This window comes from Stegostoma tigrinum, chromosome 15 (genome assembly GCF_030684315.1).
Source record: "Stegostoma tigrinum isolate sSteTig4 chromosome 15, sSteTig4.hap1, whole genome shotgun sequence".
Lineage (NCBI taxonomy): Eukaryota > Metazoa > Chordata > Chondrichthyes > Orectolobiformes > Stegostomatidae > Stegostoma > Stegostoma tigrinum.
In genome coordinates, this window is record NC_081368.1 from 74558568 (window position 1) to 74575711 (window position 17144).

The window sequence follows — 17144 nt, forward strand, 5'->3', positions numbered from 1 at the left end:
TTTTTTACGACACAGACAAAACTTGATCTCTGCAGGAAGCATGATGCTGCATTCTCCAATTTCCCTGCCTTTTTGTAATATAATATTGTCTTTTTAGGACAGAAGTGGCTTTTTTTTGTTTGTTTTAACTTCCGCACATACTTTCTATGCAGGTTAAAAGTCTACACCTTTTCAGTTCTCTGCTGCATAATGAAGACTTGGAACAATTTTTTTTATAAAGTAGAAAATCAGTGTGGTTTGTTTTCCAAAATGTGATGTGTAAGTGCAACACTTGACAGTGTGTTCATCAAACTATTGTTTCCTTTGATCTTTGTGTTGCAGAAATTTCTAGAATCATTTCATATATATTTTTGTTGATATATTTTAGCAGCTTTCCTGGAGCAAGTCTGTTTTCCTTCGGATGAGACAACTTTCAGACATACTCCCTTTATTATGAGATTTAATTGCGGTAAAATGAGGAGGATTTTTATTCACTGAGACACACATGACTCTATGTTTAAAGCATTGGAAAATGCGTTCTGTTCGGACTGTCATGTTATCTGGTGTTTGGACCAGGCTTTCCGATTAAATGCAAGTGATTAAGGATGCTCATGATGCCACATGTTATTACAAGAGGAAATGAACATCCAAGTAAGGATTTTATGCCACATTTATACATTGCATGGACCATGCAGCATGGATGCAGTGACTGAGTGAAATGGCGTGCAGTGACTGAGTGAAATGGCATGCAGTGGCTGTGGGAAATGGGATGCAGTGACGGAGTGAAATGGGATGCAGTGACGGAGTGAAATGGGATGCAGTGACGGAGTGAAATGGGATGCAGTGACGGAGGGAACAGGGATGCAGTGACGGAGGGAACAGGGATGCAGTGACCGAAGGGGTTTGTGATGCCATGACTGAGACAAATGGGATGCACTGACAGAGGGAAATGGGATACAGTGCCTCAGTGAAATGCTCACAGCGAATTGCCCCCTCCGTCCTGACCTGCTCACCGCGACTTGCCCCCTCACTCCTGACCCGCTCACACTGACTCGCCCCTGCAGTCCTGACCTGCTCACAGCGACTTCTCTCTGCAGTCCTGACCCGCTCACAGCGACTCGCCCCTTCAGTCCTGTCACAATCACAGGGACTTGCCCTCTCCGTCCTTACCCGCTCACAGCAACTTGTCCCCTCAGTCCTCACCCACTCACAGCGACTTGCCGCCTCAGTCTTGACCCGCTCACAGCGACCTACCCCCTCACAGCAACCTACCCCTCCGTGCTGACCCGCTCACAGTGACTTGCCCCTGCAGTCCTGACCCCCCTCACAGTGACCTGCCCCCTCACTCCTGACCCGCTCTGCATTGAGGAAACCAAGCAGGGGCTTGGGGACCGTTTTGCAGAACACCTCCGCTCGGTTCGCAACAAACAACTGCACCTCCCAGTTGCGAACCATTTTTACTCCCCCTCCCATTCCTTAGACGACATGTCCATCATGGGCCTCCTGCAGTGCCACAATAATGCCACCTGAAGGTTGCAAGGACAGCAACTCCTCATCCGCTTGGGAACCCTGCAACCCAATGGTACCAATGTGGACTTCACAAGCTTCAAAATCTCCCCCTCCCCAACTGCATCCCAAAACCAGCCCAGCCTGTCTCCGCCTCCCTAACCTGTTGTTCCTCTCACCCATCCCTTCCTCCCACCTCAAGCCACACCTCCATTTCCTACCTACCACCTCATCCTGCCTCCTTGACCTGGACTGACCTATCACCTCCCTCCCTCCTCACCTGTACTCTCCTCTCTACCTATCTTGTTTTCTCTCCATCTTCGGTCCACATCCCCCCCCCATCCCTATTTATTCCACTTCCCTCTCCCATCCCCCTCTCTGATGAAGGGTCTAGGCCTGAAATGTCAGCTTTTGTGCTCCTATGATGCTGCTTGGCCTGCTGTGTTCATCCAGCTCCACAGTTTGTTATCTTGGATTCTCCAGCGTCTGCAGTTCCCATTATCAGTGGCCTTTTCCTCTTTGTCAAAGTTTGTGCAAAAGCAACACGATATGGGGCGGCACGGTGGCTCAGTGGTTAGCACTGCAGCTTCACAGCACTGGGGACCCAGGTTCAATTCCAGCCTCAGGCAACTGTCTGTGTGGAATTTGCACCTTGTCCCTGTGTCTGCGTGGGTTTCCTCCAGGTGCTCCGGTCTCCTCCCACAGTCCAAAGAGGTGCATGCTAGGTGGATTGGCCATGCTAAATTGCCCATAGTGTTCAGGGGCATGGGTCTGGGTGGGATGCTCCAACTTTTGGTGTGCACTTGTTGGGCCAAAGGGCCTGTTTCCACACTGGAGGGAATCTAAACAATCCTGTTCCCACATCTCCATGTTATAACCCTGCTGATCACTGCACACAGAGATGTTTGATAACAAAAGGATAACAATAATATTCAAACCCAGTGCTGGAGATGTATTTTAAATACACTGAGGCCAGTGTCGATCTCCAATTCAACTTTTATTTACAAATGAACTGTCTTCAACTTTAGCACTGCCTCATTCAGAGATAGTTGCCAGGGTGTCAGCATCTCTGACCCTCACACTTCTTATCTGTCAGCCAGGGCTCCCTGATTTGGGCTGTTAATATGGAACAATCAGGCAACTCATATTCTGTGAGGTTCAACTGGCCGACCTGGTCACAAACCAGTGCGGTGTGTTCATTGAAAATCAAACGTACTAGAAAGATACCATTCCATACCAGTGTAAAGGAAGGCATGAGGCTAAACTGGGGAGGGAAGGGAACTGCTTATTGGGGGTGGCCCAGAGAGTTGAAGAAAATGGAATGGGAAGAAGACCATTTGAGACTGAGGGAGAGAGATGTAATTGCCTGAATGAGGCATTGCAATTGCGAAATGGATTTTTGTGTGTACACCATGTTCAGTTTCCCCGATCTTCATCTGTACTCCTCTTTAAATCATTAGTATCTGAAATTTCTGTATCATTTCCAAATGTTCTGTCTCTAATGTTATGCTGTTGGAATTGGTTGAACTGCAGAGATATTATTTATTTGCACAAATGTGTTCAGTGAAATGAGTTGCATGCTATATATGTATTATTCTTCCTGATTCTATTGTACGCATACAAATTAAAGTTAGTTCCACTTTTAAACAACAAACTGCTTTTAGATGTATGATGTATCTCATTTGCCTGCCACTTACTCTTGTTGATGAGTTGTGTTTCTGTTTTGTGAAGAAATATGAATGAGCTGGAGCACTAATGGCAATGCCCAATGTGGTGATCTTCCAACATTGCAGCTGGAAGGTGGGGCAGGGAGGGGGATGGGTTTCACAAGAACTATTACAGAGGGAAATGGAGAGACAGGTGATGTATGTGGCAGCACCGAGACAGTGAGGAGAATGAAATGCAGCCTGAAGGGGAATCTGGCTGTAGTCGCAAAGGCACGGGGTGAATGGAAGGGGACAGAAAGGATTCACTCAGAGGAAAAGATCAGACTAGACTGACTGTGAAACAGGCAGTAATCATTGGCAAGTTACTGATAGGAGGGTGAATCAATCGGGCTCACTTTAAGACTGTTTACAGTTACCATATAGTTCGTGGGAGATGTGTAGATCAGGCCAGGCTCATAGAGAAACGCTTCCCGGAGTAATTAACATGGAGACCCCACTGGGAAAGAGTGAGGGGTTGGCCGTCCTGCTTCCACTGCTGCTGGTGATGTCCAGGCCAGTCATTCTGGCCAGAGACTTCAGCTGCATCATCGGCACGAATGAACAATATGGAGGGTATGACAGTGAACTGGACTCGACGTCCAGATTTCTGATGGAAACGGTTAAAGTTGCCAAGCTGCATAACATCTTCAGCACCCCTGCAGACTGAGCATAGAGTAGAAACGCCTGGTCATAGCCAGACGGGTCTATACACCCATTGGATAGATTTCCTGTTTGCGCCCACACGTCCTCGATCATATCCATTGAAGTCAAGCCGGCGTTCTTCTCTGACTACTGCCTCCTGCTGGCTGACTGTCACCTACAGGATGACCAGCAGGCTGGCAAGGGAAAGTGGAAGCTGAATGTGAAACTGCTAACCCCAGAAAAATCATTAAGAAGCTCAAAAGAGAGCACACAGGTTGGAGAACGATGAAGACCGTTTTTGCACTTGGTGGGAGGCAGTCAAAGGGAACACCAAGAAGTTCTTTGTCCTGAAAAGTGTTCAGAAGGTGAGAGAGAGTTGGGCAAAACTGGTCAAACTCCAGAAACCCGTGCGAAACCTACTCTTACTCCAGACAATCGGGTCAATGTCACGAAGGAGCCCCAGGAGGTGTCGAGGCAGCAAGCCCCACTCTCTGCCTTGGAGGCCTCCAAGATAATCTTGCGGTTCAGGGTCTGCACTGTGGAGCAAGAGAGAATAACAGTCAGAGACAGACAGCACTGAAACAGACCGTTTGGTCCAACTTGTTCATGCTGACTCGATATCCTAAATAAATGTAGTCCCATTTGCCAGCATTTGGCCCATATCCCTCTGAACTCTTCCTATTCATTTTCCCATTCAGATGGCTTTTAAATGTTGAAATTGTACCAGCTTCCAGGCCCCTCTCTTGCAGCTCATTTCATGCATACACCACCCTCTGCATGAAAATAATGTACCTCAAATCCCTTTTAGATCTTTCCCCTGTTACTTTAAACCTCTGCCCTCCAGTTATGGACTCTCCCACCCCAGGGAACAGACAATGTCGAGAAACCCTATCCATGCCTCTCATGCGGTTACTAATCTCTATCAGGTCATCCCTCAGCCTTTGATGCTCCAGGGAAAATAGACCCAGTCTATTCAGCCTCGTCCTTTAGCTTTAACCCTCCATCCCAGTCACCATCCTTGTAAATCTTTTCTGAACCCTTTCCGGTTTCACAACATCCTTCCTACAGCAGGGAGACTGGAATTAGATACAGTATTCCAATGGAGGCCAAATCAGTGTCCTTTAAAGCTGCATGTGACCTAATGAGATGTGTTCACATTCCTTCTTCTTGAAGATGCTAAAGGAGAGCTCTGTGCTCAGCAGCCAGAAGGATGAACAGAGCTCGATAAGTTTGTCTCAATCTGACATCCTGAAGCTCAGCAAATCCTTTTAAGCCAGTCCGTATTACACGATGACCACAGCCAGCGCAATGACACCCAGACATTCCTGTCCTCGATCCTGGGGGTCTTAGACAACACCAAGCAGGAGAGCCTGGACCGACCATTATCTCTGGATGAGCTGGAGAAGGCCTTCGAGTCCTTAGAAAAGAATAAAACTCTGGGAAGTGATGCCTTTCCAGCCGAGTTGTATTCAGCTCTTTGGGAGTTGATTGGCCAGGGCCTGCTGGAGCTGTACGACAGTATGCTTCTGTCAGGTACTATGAGCGAATCCATGAGGAATGGTATCATCACCCTGACCTGCAAGTGGAAGGGATTGAGGGAGGAAGTTAGAAAGCAGCGACCAATATAATTGGCGAATGTAGCCTACAAAATCCTGTCTCAGTCATTTGTAACTGGGTCAGGTCTGCTCTGCGATTGGTGATTGACCCTGACCAAACCTGTGCTGCAGGGGACAGGACGATCTCTGAGAGCCTCGCGCTCCTAGGGATACGATCACCGGCAGGCAGAACAGAGGGGTGGATACCTGTCTCATCAGCCTGGACCAAGAGAAGGCCTTTGGCAGGATATTGCATACCAACATGTGGGATGTGCTTTATAAAATGGGCTTTGGGGAGAGAATCTGCAATTGGGCCCGACAGATCTACACCGACATCATGAGCGCAGTCTCAATCTGCGTATGGGAATCACAGAGCTTACCCATCAGATCCAGGGTCTGGCAGGGCTGCCCACTCTATCGAGCCCTTTGCTGAGTCCATCAGTCAGGATGTGAGCCTGAGAAGTGTGATTATTCCAGGTAGAGCGGGCCTGCAGGTCAAAGCGTCCCTGTACGATAACGATGTCACCAATCTCTGCTCAGCCCCAGTGTCAGTGCGCAGGTTCATGAGCATCTGTGACCCTTTCAAACTGGCCTCGGGAGCCACGGTAAATCGAGACAAGAGTGAGGCCATGTTCTTTGGGATCTGGCCTGAATGATCCTTCATTCCGCCAGTTCTGGGCGCCCTATTATAGGAAAGATGTGGATGCTTTGGAGAGGGTTCAGAGGAGGTTTACCAGGATGGTGCCTGGACTGGAGGGCTTAGCTTCTGAAGAGAGGTTGACTGAGCTCGGTCTCTTTTCATTGGAGAAAAGGAGGAGGAGAGGGGACCTAATTGAGGTATACAAGATAATGAGGCATAGATAGAGTTGATAGCCAGAGACTATTTCCCAGGGCACAAATGGCTAGCACGAGGGGTCATAGTTTTAAGCTGGTTGGTGGAAAGTATCGAGGGGATGTCAGAGGCAGGTTCTTTACGCAGAGAGTTGTGAGAGCATGGAATGCGTTGCCAGCAGCAGTTGTGGAAGCAAGGTCATTGGGGTCATTTAAGAGACTGCTGGACATGTATATGGTCACAGAAATTTGAGGGTGCATACATGAGGATCAATGGTCGGCACAACATTGTGGGCTGAAGGGCCTGTTCTGTGCTGTACTGTTCTATGTTCTATGTTCTATTCCCTTCACCGTCAGGGCAGATTACCCAAAAGTGCTGGGCACACAGTTCAGAGAGCCTGGGGCGTGCAGAAAGCCTTGGGAGGTGCACATTGTGGGTAAAATCCTGGTCATCAGGTGTGAGGCACTCTCTCTGTTGTTGTGCATGGCACAGTTCTGGCCCATCACCCACACTGCACTGTTTCCCTCATCCGAGCCATCTTCCATTCCTACTGGAAGCCTAAGATAGACCGTGTCTGCAACAACTCCATGTACTAAGCTCTGGCTAAGTGGGGGAAGAACGTACCCAATATCACCCTCATCCTGATGTCCACCTTGTTGTGCATTAAGCTGTGTGTAGACTCTCAGTACGCAAAGACCAAGTGTCACTATGTCCTGAGGTACGACCTGATCCCAGTGTTGCGAACGAAGGGACTGGCCTCTCTGCCACGGAAAGCTCCAAGTATTTGGACCGTTCTATAACATATGTCCTTTGTTGTGAAATTTGCAAAGAAACAAACCTCTGACCGCCAGTCCATCAGGTCGTGGTCAGCACGCAGCGTGCTCGAGACCCTGTGGGAAAAGGAGAGGCTGGATCCTGTCGTGTAGTTCCCAGAGCAGACTGATAAAGTCATTTGGTACAATGTGTCATCATCAGAACTTTCCAACAAACAACAAAACATAGATTGGCGGGTGGTGAGAATCCTGTCAGATTGTTTATGTGCACCTTGTTGGCCTGTGCCACAGTACACTGCCCTGGAAGTGGCTGTGGGTGAAACCCGAAACATCAGCTTTCCTGCTGCTCTGATGCTGCCTGTCGTGCTGTGTTCATCCAGCCCACACCTAGTTATCGCAGACTCCAGCATTAGCAGTTCCTACTCTCTCTCGGCTCAGTGTGAGACCTTTTACAGTTACCGTATAGCTGCAGGGAGTGTGTGGATGAGGCCAGGCTCAATGTTTACCTTCAGCATATAGTTATTGGGAGGTGCACGGATGAGGACAGACTTGCTGTGAGACTGTTCACAGTCACCGTACAGTAAGTCGGAAGCATGGAGATGAGGCCAGGCCCACTGTGATACTGTTTACAATCACTGTTTAGTTTCTGGGAGGAGTGTAAATAAGGCCATGCTCGGTGTGAGACTGTTTTGTGTCCCTGTATAATTACTGGAGGTGTGTCAATGAGGTGAGGGCAATTGTCAGACCGTTTACAGTCAAGTAGGACTTCCTGTGAGTTGTGCGAATGAGGCCAGGGCCACTGTGAGACCATTTACAGTCACCGCATCATGACGCGGAAGCGTGTAGATGCTGCCAGGCTCCCTGTCAGTAACCAGGTGGTGTGTCCACGAGGCATAACTGGGATGCACTAAAAGCTTGGGGCATAACTGGGACGATGGGGTTGCTGCAGCCGAGGCACAGTCGGGAAGGACCACTGTCTGAGGTTTTCCTGCTGAAGGTAAATGAGGGTCCATTCAGTTATCGGACCCTCCCCGTGTCTCACATGTATGTAAATATTTTTGTTGTCTGTCTAAGAGAGGTCTTTGGTTCATTGGGTGGAGCCAAAGTCCAATGCTTTATTTGTTTATTTGATATGCAGCTGGACAGAACGCAACTGCAGTTGTGACATTGTACAGAAACAAAGAGATTTCTTGTGAAAAAGGTGTATTTTTCAAATCAGAAATGTGACTGGGAGGAGTGTGGATGAGCCCAGGCTCACTGTGGGTCTGGTTACGGTCACCACATTGTCACTAAGATGTGTGTATATGAGGCATGGCTGGCTGTGAGACTGTGAAAAATCACTGTAATTAATAAGAGTTTGTTTCTTCAATTATTTGTTGGATGTGTGTGTCACTGACTGGTCCAGCATTTATTGCCCATCCCTAATTGCCCTGGAGATGTTGGTGGTGAGCTGCCTTCTCGAACCGCTGCAGTTCGCCTGCTGTGGGTTGCCCCCACAGTGCCATGAGGGAGGGAATTCCCATCTTTTGAACAGTCGCAGTGAAGGATTCCGGATATATTTCTAATCAGAATCACGAGTGGCTTGGAGTGGGATTGAAGGAGGTGTTCCTTGATGCCCTTGTCCTTCGAGATGGAAGCTGTCATGGGTTTGGAAGGTACTGCATGAGGAGCTTTGGCGAATTTCTGCCATGCATCTTGTAGATCGTACACAGTGCTGCTGAGGCCGCTCATCATTGGTGGTGGAGGGAGTGGATGATTGTCGATATCGTGTCAATTAACTGGGCTGCTTTGTCCTGGATGGAGTCAAGCTTCTTGCATGTTGTTACAGATGCAGCCATCCTGGTAAATGGGGAGCGTTCCATCACAGTCCTGACTTATGCCTTGTCGACAGTGGACACGTTCTGCGGAATCAGGAGGTGGGTTAGTCGCCGCAGCATTCCTCACCTCTGACCTGCTCTTGTAGTCACTATGTTTATGTGGTGAGTCTGGTTCAGTTTTTGTTCAAAGCTCACCCCCACGACGGTGACAGTGTGGGATGCAGTGAATGTAACAAATTGTTTGTGGGGGGGGGGGGTGTCTCTTGTTGGTGACGGTCATTGCCTGGTATTTCTGTGGTGTGAATGTAACTTCCACTTGTCTGACCAAGCCTGGGTATTGCCCAGATCTAGTTGCATTTGGACAAGGACTGCTTTAGGATCTGAGGAATCATGAATGATGCTGAACATTGTGCAATCATCAGGAACATCCCAACTTCTGGCGTTATGATGAACGCAAGTTCATTGATGAAGCAGCTGAAGATGGTTATATCTCGGACACTGCCACGAGAAACTCCTGCAGGGATCCCCTGGAGCTAAGATATCTGACCTCCAATAAGATCATTCATTTTCCTGCGTGCCAGGTATGACTCCAGCAAGTGGAGAATTTGTCCCCTTATACCCATTGAGTCCAGTTTTGCTCGGGCTTCTTGATGCCACACTTGGTCAAATGTAGTCTTGTTGTAAAGGGCTGGAGCTCTCACTTCCCCTCTGGAATGCAGCTGTATTGTCCATGTTTGAACCAAGGCTGTAATGAGGTCAGGAGCTGAGCTGCCCTGACGTAACCCAAACTGGCCGTCGCTGAGCAGGTGCTGCCTGATAACAATGTTACTGACACCTTCTATCACTTTCCTGATGATTGAGTACAGCCTGATGGGGCAGTATATGGCCAGGTTGGATTTGTCCTATGTTTGCAATACAGCACATACTTGGGCAATTTTCCACATTGTCGGGTAGATACCAGTGTTGAAACTGCACTGCAACAGCTTGGCACGGGGAGCGGCACGTTCTGGAGCACAAGTCTTCAGTATTATTGCCAGAATATTGTCAGGGCCTGTGATCTTTGCAGTATCCAGTGTCTCCAAGTGTTTCCTGACATCACGTGGGGTGAATTGAATTTACTGAAGACCGGTATCTGTGATGCTGGCGGAGCCCGAGATGAATCATCCACTTGGCCCTTCTGGCTGAAGATTGCTATGAATACTTCAGCCTTATCTTTTGCACTGATGTGCTGGGCTCTTCCATCATTGAGGATGGGGATATGTGTAGAGTCTTCACGTCCAATCAGTTGTTTAATTGTGCACCACAGTAAATGACGAGGTATGGCAGGACTGCAGATCTCAGATTTGATCCATTGATGGTGGGGTCACTTTGCTGTATCTATCACTTGCTGGCTATGCTGTTTGACGGCTTCACCAGGTTTCTTTATTTATTCATTCATTCACAGGACAAGGGCATCATAGAATAGAATCAGAGAATCCCGACAGTGTTTTGGTATTTCCAGGGGGTCCCGGGAGGGGTGGTGTGTCGGTATTTCCAGGGGGTCTCAGGGAGTATGTCAAGATTTACAGTGGGTCGCAGGGAGTTTGTCTGTACAGGGATCTGGGGCTGTGTGTCCGTATTTCGAGGAGCTCCTGGGGACTGTGTCAGTGTTTGGAGGGGACCCTGGGAAATGTGTCATTATATACAGGGAGTCCCAGGGAGTTTCTCAGTACTAAAAGCGGGGACAGGGAATGTGTCAATATTTGCAGCTGGTCCAGGGGAATATATCAGTATTTACAAAGGGTCCTGGGGAGTGTGGCAGTATTTTCAGGGGTTCTCTGGGACTTTGCCAGTATTTAAAGGGTGTCTAGGGAATTTGTCAGTATTTAGAGGGCTTCCCGAGGAGTGTGACAGAATTTACAGGGGTCCCGGTGATTGCATCAGTATTTGCAGGGTGTCCCAGGGAGAGTATCGGTATCCGGGGGTGGAGTGTGTCAGTGTTTACGGGAGTTCCGGGCTGTGTATCGGTATTTACAGGGGGAATGGGGAATGTGTAATTATTTCCAGGGGGTCCTGGGAGTTTATCAGTGTTTACGGGGGTTCCGTGGAATGTGTCAGTGTTTAGGTGAAGTCCCAGGGAATGTGTTCGTGTTTAGAGGGGTCCCTGGGAAATGTGTCCGTATTTACATGCAGCCCCAGGGAGTTTCTCAGTATTTACAGCGGATTCCAGGGAATGTGACAGTAGTTACAGTGTGTCGTGAGGTGTGTGTCGGTATTTACGGGATATCCCAGTATTTATGGTTAGTTGTGTAGAGTGTGTCTAGACGTACAAGGGTCCGGGAATGTGTGTCAGTATACAGAGGAGGCCGAGGGAATTTTTCAGTATATAAAGCGGGCCCTGGGAAATGTGTCAGCGTTTACAGAGGGTCCCTGGGAGTGTGGTGGCATTTTCAGGGATTCTCAGGTACTATGTCAGTATTTACAGGAAGTCCTGCGGAGCGTGTCAGAATTTATAGGGGCTCGGTGCATACTGACACACTCTCCTGGAATCCCTGCAAACACTGGCACACTCCCTGGGACCACCTTGAAATACTGTAGCTCTCCCTAACACCCGCTGAAAAAACAAAGTCCACGGGCCCCCCTGGAACTACTGACGCTCTCCCCAAATCTCCCTGTCAATCCTGACACAATCCCTGAGACGCCCTGTAAATACTGACTCTCCATGGGACCGCCTGTAACTACTGACACACTCCCGGGAGCACCTGTAAATAATTACAAATTCCCCGGAACACCCTGTAAATACTGACACTCTCACCAAGAGCCCCTGTCAATACTGACACAGTCCCTGAACCCCTGTAGGTCGCGGGAATTTTTCAGTATTTAAAGGAGGCCCCGGGAAATGCGTCAGTCTTTGCAGAGGGTCCCAGGGACTGTCAGTATTTTCAGGATTTGCTGGGACTGTGTCAATATTTACAGGGGGTCCCACGGAGTGTGTCAGTTTTACAGGTGATTTCAGGGGCTTTGTCAGTATTTCCAGGGGGTCACACAGATGTGTCAATATTCACAGTGTGTCCCCGGGGACTCTGTTGGTCTTGACAGGGGATTACCAGGTCGTGTGTCAATATTTACAGGGTGTCACAGGTTGTGTGTGTGTGTCAATATTTACAGGGTGTCCCTGTGTGTGTGTGTGTGTGTGTGTGTGTGTGTGTGTGTGTGTGTGGGTATTTACAAAGAGTCCCTGGGGAGTGTGTCAGTGTTCATTGTGGGTCCAGGAGAGACTGTCAGTATTTATAGGACGTCCAGGGAGACTGTCAGTCTTTACAGGGGGTCGTCAGGAGTTTGTCAGAGGGTGAACGCTGAGGCAGTGCCTCATTATGCAGGTGTCAGAATTCAGATAGTGTCCCTTGATGAGAGGGTCAGTACTGAGGTCTTGCAGCTCTGTGAGCAGGTCAGTTCTTAACCAGTGTCTCGTTGTCAAGTGGTCAGTGCTGAGGCAGTGACTCCATGCTGGATGGTCAGTGTTGAGGAAGTGCCTCATTGTTAGAGGAACATTACGGAGGGTAAGTCTCAAGGTAATGGTGACAGAACTGAGACAGAGCCACATGATCAGAGATTCAGGGCTAAGGGATTGACTCAATCACAGCATTGTCTTGAGGCAGTCCCTCTTTGTGAGAGGTTTAGTTCTGATGGAGCGCATTTGTCAGAGGCGATCCATACTGATCCAGTGCCTCATTGTAGTGGGGTCAGACTGAGAGGCTGCTAAACAATTATCAAGTCAGTTGTGACATATTACAGTTCTATCCTGGGGTCAGTCCTGACAGAGTGCCTCATTGCCAGAGTATCAGTACTGAGGTATTGAAGCGCTGTCTGAGCATCAGGGGTGAGGGAGTGCCTCATTGTCTCAGGGTCAGAAATGTGGGAGTGCGTTATTGTCAAAGGGTCAATGCTGAGGGAGTGCTGCCATTTAAGGGGGACAGAATTAAGGAAGTTGCTCACATTTCAAGGGCCAGTACTGAAATAGTTTTGCACTGGGACGAGTGTGGAGGGAGGGCCTCAGAAGCAGTGGGTCAGTATGACGGTTTCACTTATTGTCAGGGGGGCAGTTCTGAGGCACTGACTCGTTGTCAGAGGGTCAGTACGGAGGTATTGAATCACTGTCAGCGTATCAGAACTGTGGGGCTGTTTTATTGTCACAGCGTCAAAACTGACGCAGTGCCTCATGAAAAATGGGTGAGAATTGCGAGAGACCCACACATTACACAATCAGTAATGATGTATTGCAGCATTGTGAGATGGTCAGAATGAGAGAGGGCCTGATTGTCACAAGGTCCGCACTGAGCGATTTCATCATTTTCAGGCACTCAGTCGGGGCAGAGCCTCATTGTGATCGGGTCAGAATTGAGGGAGTGCCACTTGATTACAGGGGCAATACTGAGGTATTGCTGTTCTGTCAGGTGGTCAAATCTGATGGAGCTCCTCATTGTCAGGAGATCAGCACTGAGGTATTGAAACACTGTCAGAGCATAAGGGCTGAGGTGTTACAGGACTATGAGAGGTCAGTACTACGGGAGTGCCTCATTATCAGAGGTCCAGTCCCGAGGGAGTGCACAATCGTCAGACTGTCAGTACCGAGGGAATGCCTGATTGTTCAAAGGGTCAGGACACAAGGAATGTCTCAATGTAATGTATGATTAGAGATGCAGTGCTGAAGGAGTGCCTCATTCTCAGTGTCAGTTCTGAGGCAGGGTCACATTGCTGGAGGGTTGTTCTGACTTAGTGCATTAGTAACAGAGGGTCAATACTGAGGCAGTATTTCATTTTAGGGGTTTAGAATTCATGGGTGCTACATAATTAGGAGGTTAGCCCCGAGGTATTGCAGCTCAGGTGCGGTCATAAGTGAGGGGGGAGTGCAACATTGTCAGGGGTCAATTCTGAGGTGTCAGAAAAAGTCCTCCCAGAAACATCAGCAGGACTTGACAAAATCTGTTCAAGTGAAGCAATGCCTGGCCCGTTAAATAAGAGCAGGTTTGTTGGAGCCTATATAAACGATAGACCTCAGTGTAATGGAGGAAGCATTGAGGGAGTCCTGTACTGATAATACAAGATAATAATTCATACATAATTGCAGCATTGTCAGAGGATCAGAACAGCCAGAGTGCATTATTATGAGAGACTGAACACAGAGGAGGAGCTTCATTGGAACGGGTTCAGAATTAATGGTGAGCAACACATTCAGAAGGTCAGTACGGAAGTATTGCATTTCTATTGGAGGCTCAATACTGAGGAATTACCTCTGTCAGAAGTTAGTACTTTGTCAGTAGTGAGGAATTGTGGCATTGTCACTGTGTTGGTCTGAGAAAGTGCCTCTTTATCAGAGGGTCAGAATTGATGGGAGTGCTACATGATTAGATGCTCAGGACGAACAGATTGCAGGACTGTCGGCGGGTCAGATCTGTGGGAGTGATCATTGTGAGATGGTCGCTGATGTCCAACCCTAAAACATAGAGCGCCCTGTAAATAACTCCTTAAAAAAAAGGCCCCTTTAACTAAACCCGAAAACAGAGCCCCCGTATCTAAGTCCGAACACACAGAACCCACTAAATTACCCCTAAAACACGAAGCTCACTGTGAATAAACCCCAAACACAGATGGCCCTGTAAATGAACACGAAAGAATAGAGCCTCCTAAAACAAACAGCACCCGTGAAATAAAGCCTAAAACACAGGAACCCCAGTGTATAAGCCCTGACATTCAGAGCCCCCTGTAGATAAACACTAAAATAAAGTTAAAACTAAAAGGAACTGTGGATACAGTAAAATCAGGAACAAAACCAAAATTGCTGGAAAAGCTCAGACCTCACGCTAGCCCAATCCGGCACTCACTGGAGCCTCAGGCCCAAACTAAACCAAGCTTTAGCCGCACTCATCGCCCTCACACACGGAGCCGCCTGCACAGAGGCCCTCAAACACCTTTCGAAAATCCGTAAAAAGCGGGCTTCACTGTAAATAACACCTAAAACACAGAGTCCTGTTTAAACAAACTTCTACAACATCAACTTCACCCCCTGTAATTATACGCTTAAATACAGAGACCCCTTTAAACGAACACGAACACATATCCCCCAGGAAGTAAAAGGTGAAATACCGGGCTCCTTCCAAACAAAGCCGAAGGCACAGAGCACCTGTCAATACACCCCAACATCGAGCCGACCTGGATATTATCCGTAAAACAGGGCCCCTTACAAATAAACCCTAAAAGACAGAGCTGGCTGTAAGTAAAGAGCCCCTTGTAAATAAATACCAAAACACACAGTAAAAACCGGAAGAACTGCGGATGCTGCAAATCAGGGAAAATATCCAAAGTTGCTGGAAAAGCTCAGCAAGTCTGACAGCATATGTGAGGGAAAAGAAAGAGTTAACGTTTTGGGTCAGGTGATCCTTCCTCTGAACCTCTGGCTGGCGCGTCTTCAGTCATGCAGGGTCAATTGCTTTAAAATGTCCTTTTTCTGTGAGGCTCTATAACATTATAATAGAAAAACATCAGAACTAAGCAGGAGTAGGCCATCCGGCCCCTCGAGACTGCCCCGCTGTTCAATAAGATCCTGGCTGATCTTTTTGAGACTCAGCACCACTCACCCACTCGCTCACCATAAACCTAAATTCCTTTCATGTTCGTAACGTGATCTGGTCTTGCCTTAAACACATTCAGCGAGGTAGTTTCAACTGCTTCACTGGGCAGGGTATTCCACAGATTCACAACCCTTTGGGTGAAGAAGTTCCTCCTGTCCTCAGTCTGACATCTGCTTCCTTTTATTTTGAGCTATACCCGCCTCGTCCTCGTTTCACCTGCCAGTGGAAACAACCTCCCTGTCTCCACCTTATCTATTCCCTTCATAATCTTGTATGTTTCTATGAGCTCTCCCCTCATTCTTCTGAATTCCAATGAGTATCATCCCAGCCAACTCAGTCTCTCCTCATATTCCAACCCTCTCAAGTCTAGAATCAACCAAGTCAGTCTCCTCTGTGCCCCCTCCAGTGAGAGTATATCCCTTCTCAAGTCAGGAGACCAAAACTGCACACAGTAGTCCAGGTGGAGCTTCATCAGGACCCTAGACAGCTGCAGCATAGCCTCCCTGTTTTTAAACTCCATCCTTCTCGCAATGACAGACAAAATTCTATTTGCCTTTATAATTACCTGCTGCAATATTACTTTTAGCGATTCCTGCACAACGACACCCAAGTCACTTTGCACAGTAACATGCTGCAATTTTTTTACCATTTGAACCATAGCCTACTTTGTTGTTCTTCCTATCAAAATGGATGACCTCACATTTATTGACATTGAACTCCATCTGCCAGACCATTGCCCACTCACTTAGACTGTATAACCATCTGCAGGCCTTCAGTTCTTCTGCACACTTTGCTCTACCGCTCATCTGAGTGTCTTCTGCCAATGTTGACACACCACACTTCATCCCCGACTATAAATCATATGTCTCAATTGTAAACAATTGCAGTCCCAACACTGATCCCTGAGACACACTACCAGCCACTGACCGCCAACCAGATAAACACCCATTTACCCCTACTCTTTGTTTTCTGCTAGTCAATCAATCCTCTGTCCATGCCAATACATTACCTGTAATGTCATGCAACTTTATCTCATGTTGCAGCCTTGGCATCTAGTCAAATGCCTTCTTGAAATCCAGATACATGATATCCACAGGTTCCCCATTGTCCACCATGCAAGTATGTCCTCAAAGAATTCCACCAAATTAATTAAACATGACCTTCCCTTCATGAACCCATGCTGGCTGTTCCCAATGAGACAATTTATATCCAGTTGTCTTGCTATTATCTTCCTTAATAATGGATTCACGCATTCTCCCAACAACCGAAATTAAGCTAACTGGCCTATAGTTACGTGCTTTTTGGAAAACAGCCAATGTGACACCACTGTTTAAAAAGGAAGTTTACAATCTGCGGGAACCAGCCCAGATTCCAGTGAATTTTGGTAAATAATTACTGGTGCAAGCCTCTTTACTATACTGTTGTACTAAAGGTCCTCTTTACCAATGTACCCACAAGCACTACATATTAGCGCTCTCACGCTCTCATTCATTCATAACTTTACTGACCTCTTACTGGCATAGCTTGTTTAATATTACCGCATTTCATTCAAAAAATTGCCAGCTAGTCATACCTTTCACTATGAAAGGGAGACTGAATTAAAATGCTCCTTCCACCCCATTTACAGCCCTTTCACAGTTTTAATCCTCACGGCTTTATTTTGCTGACAGCTGCAAAACGTGTGTC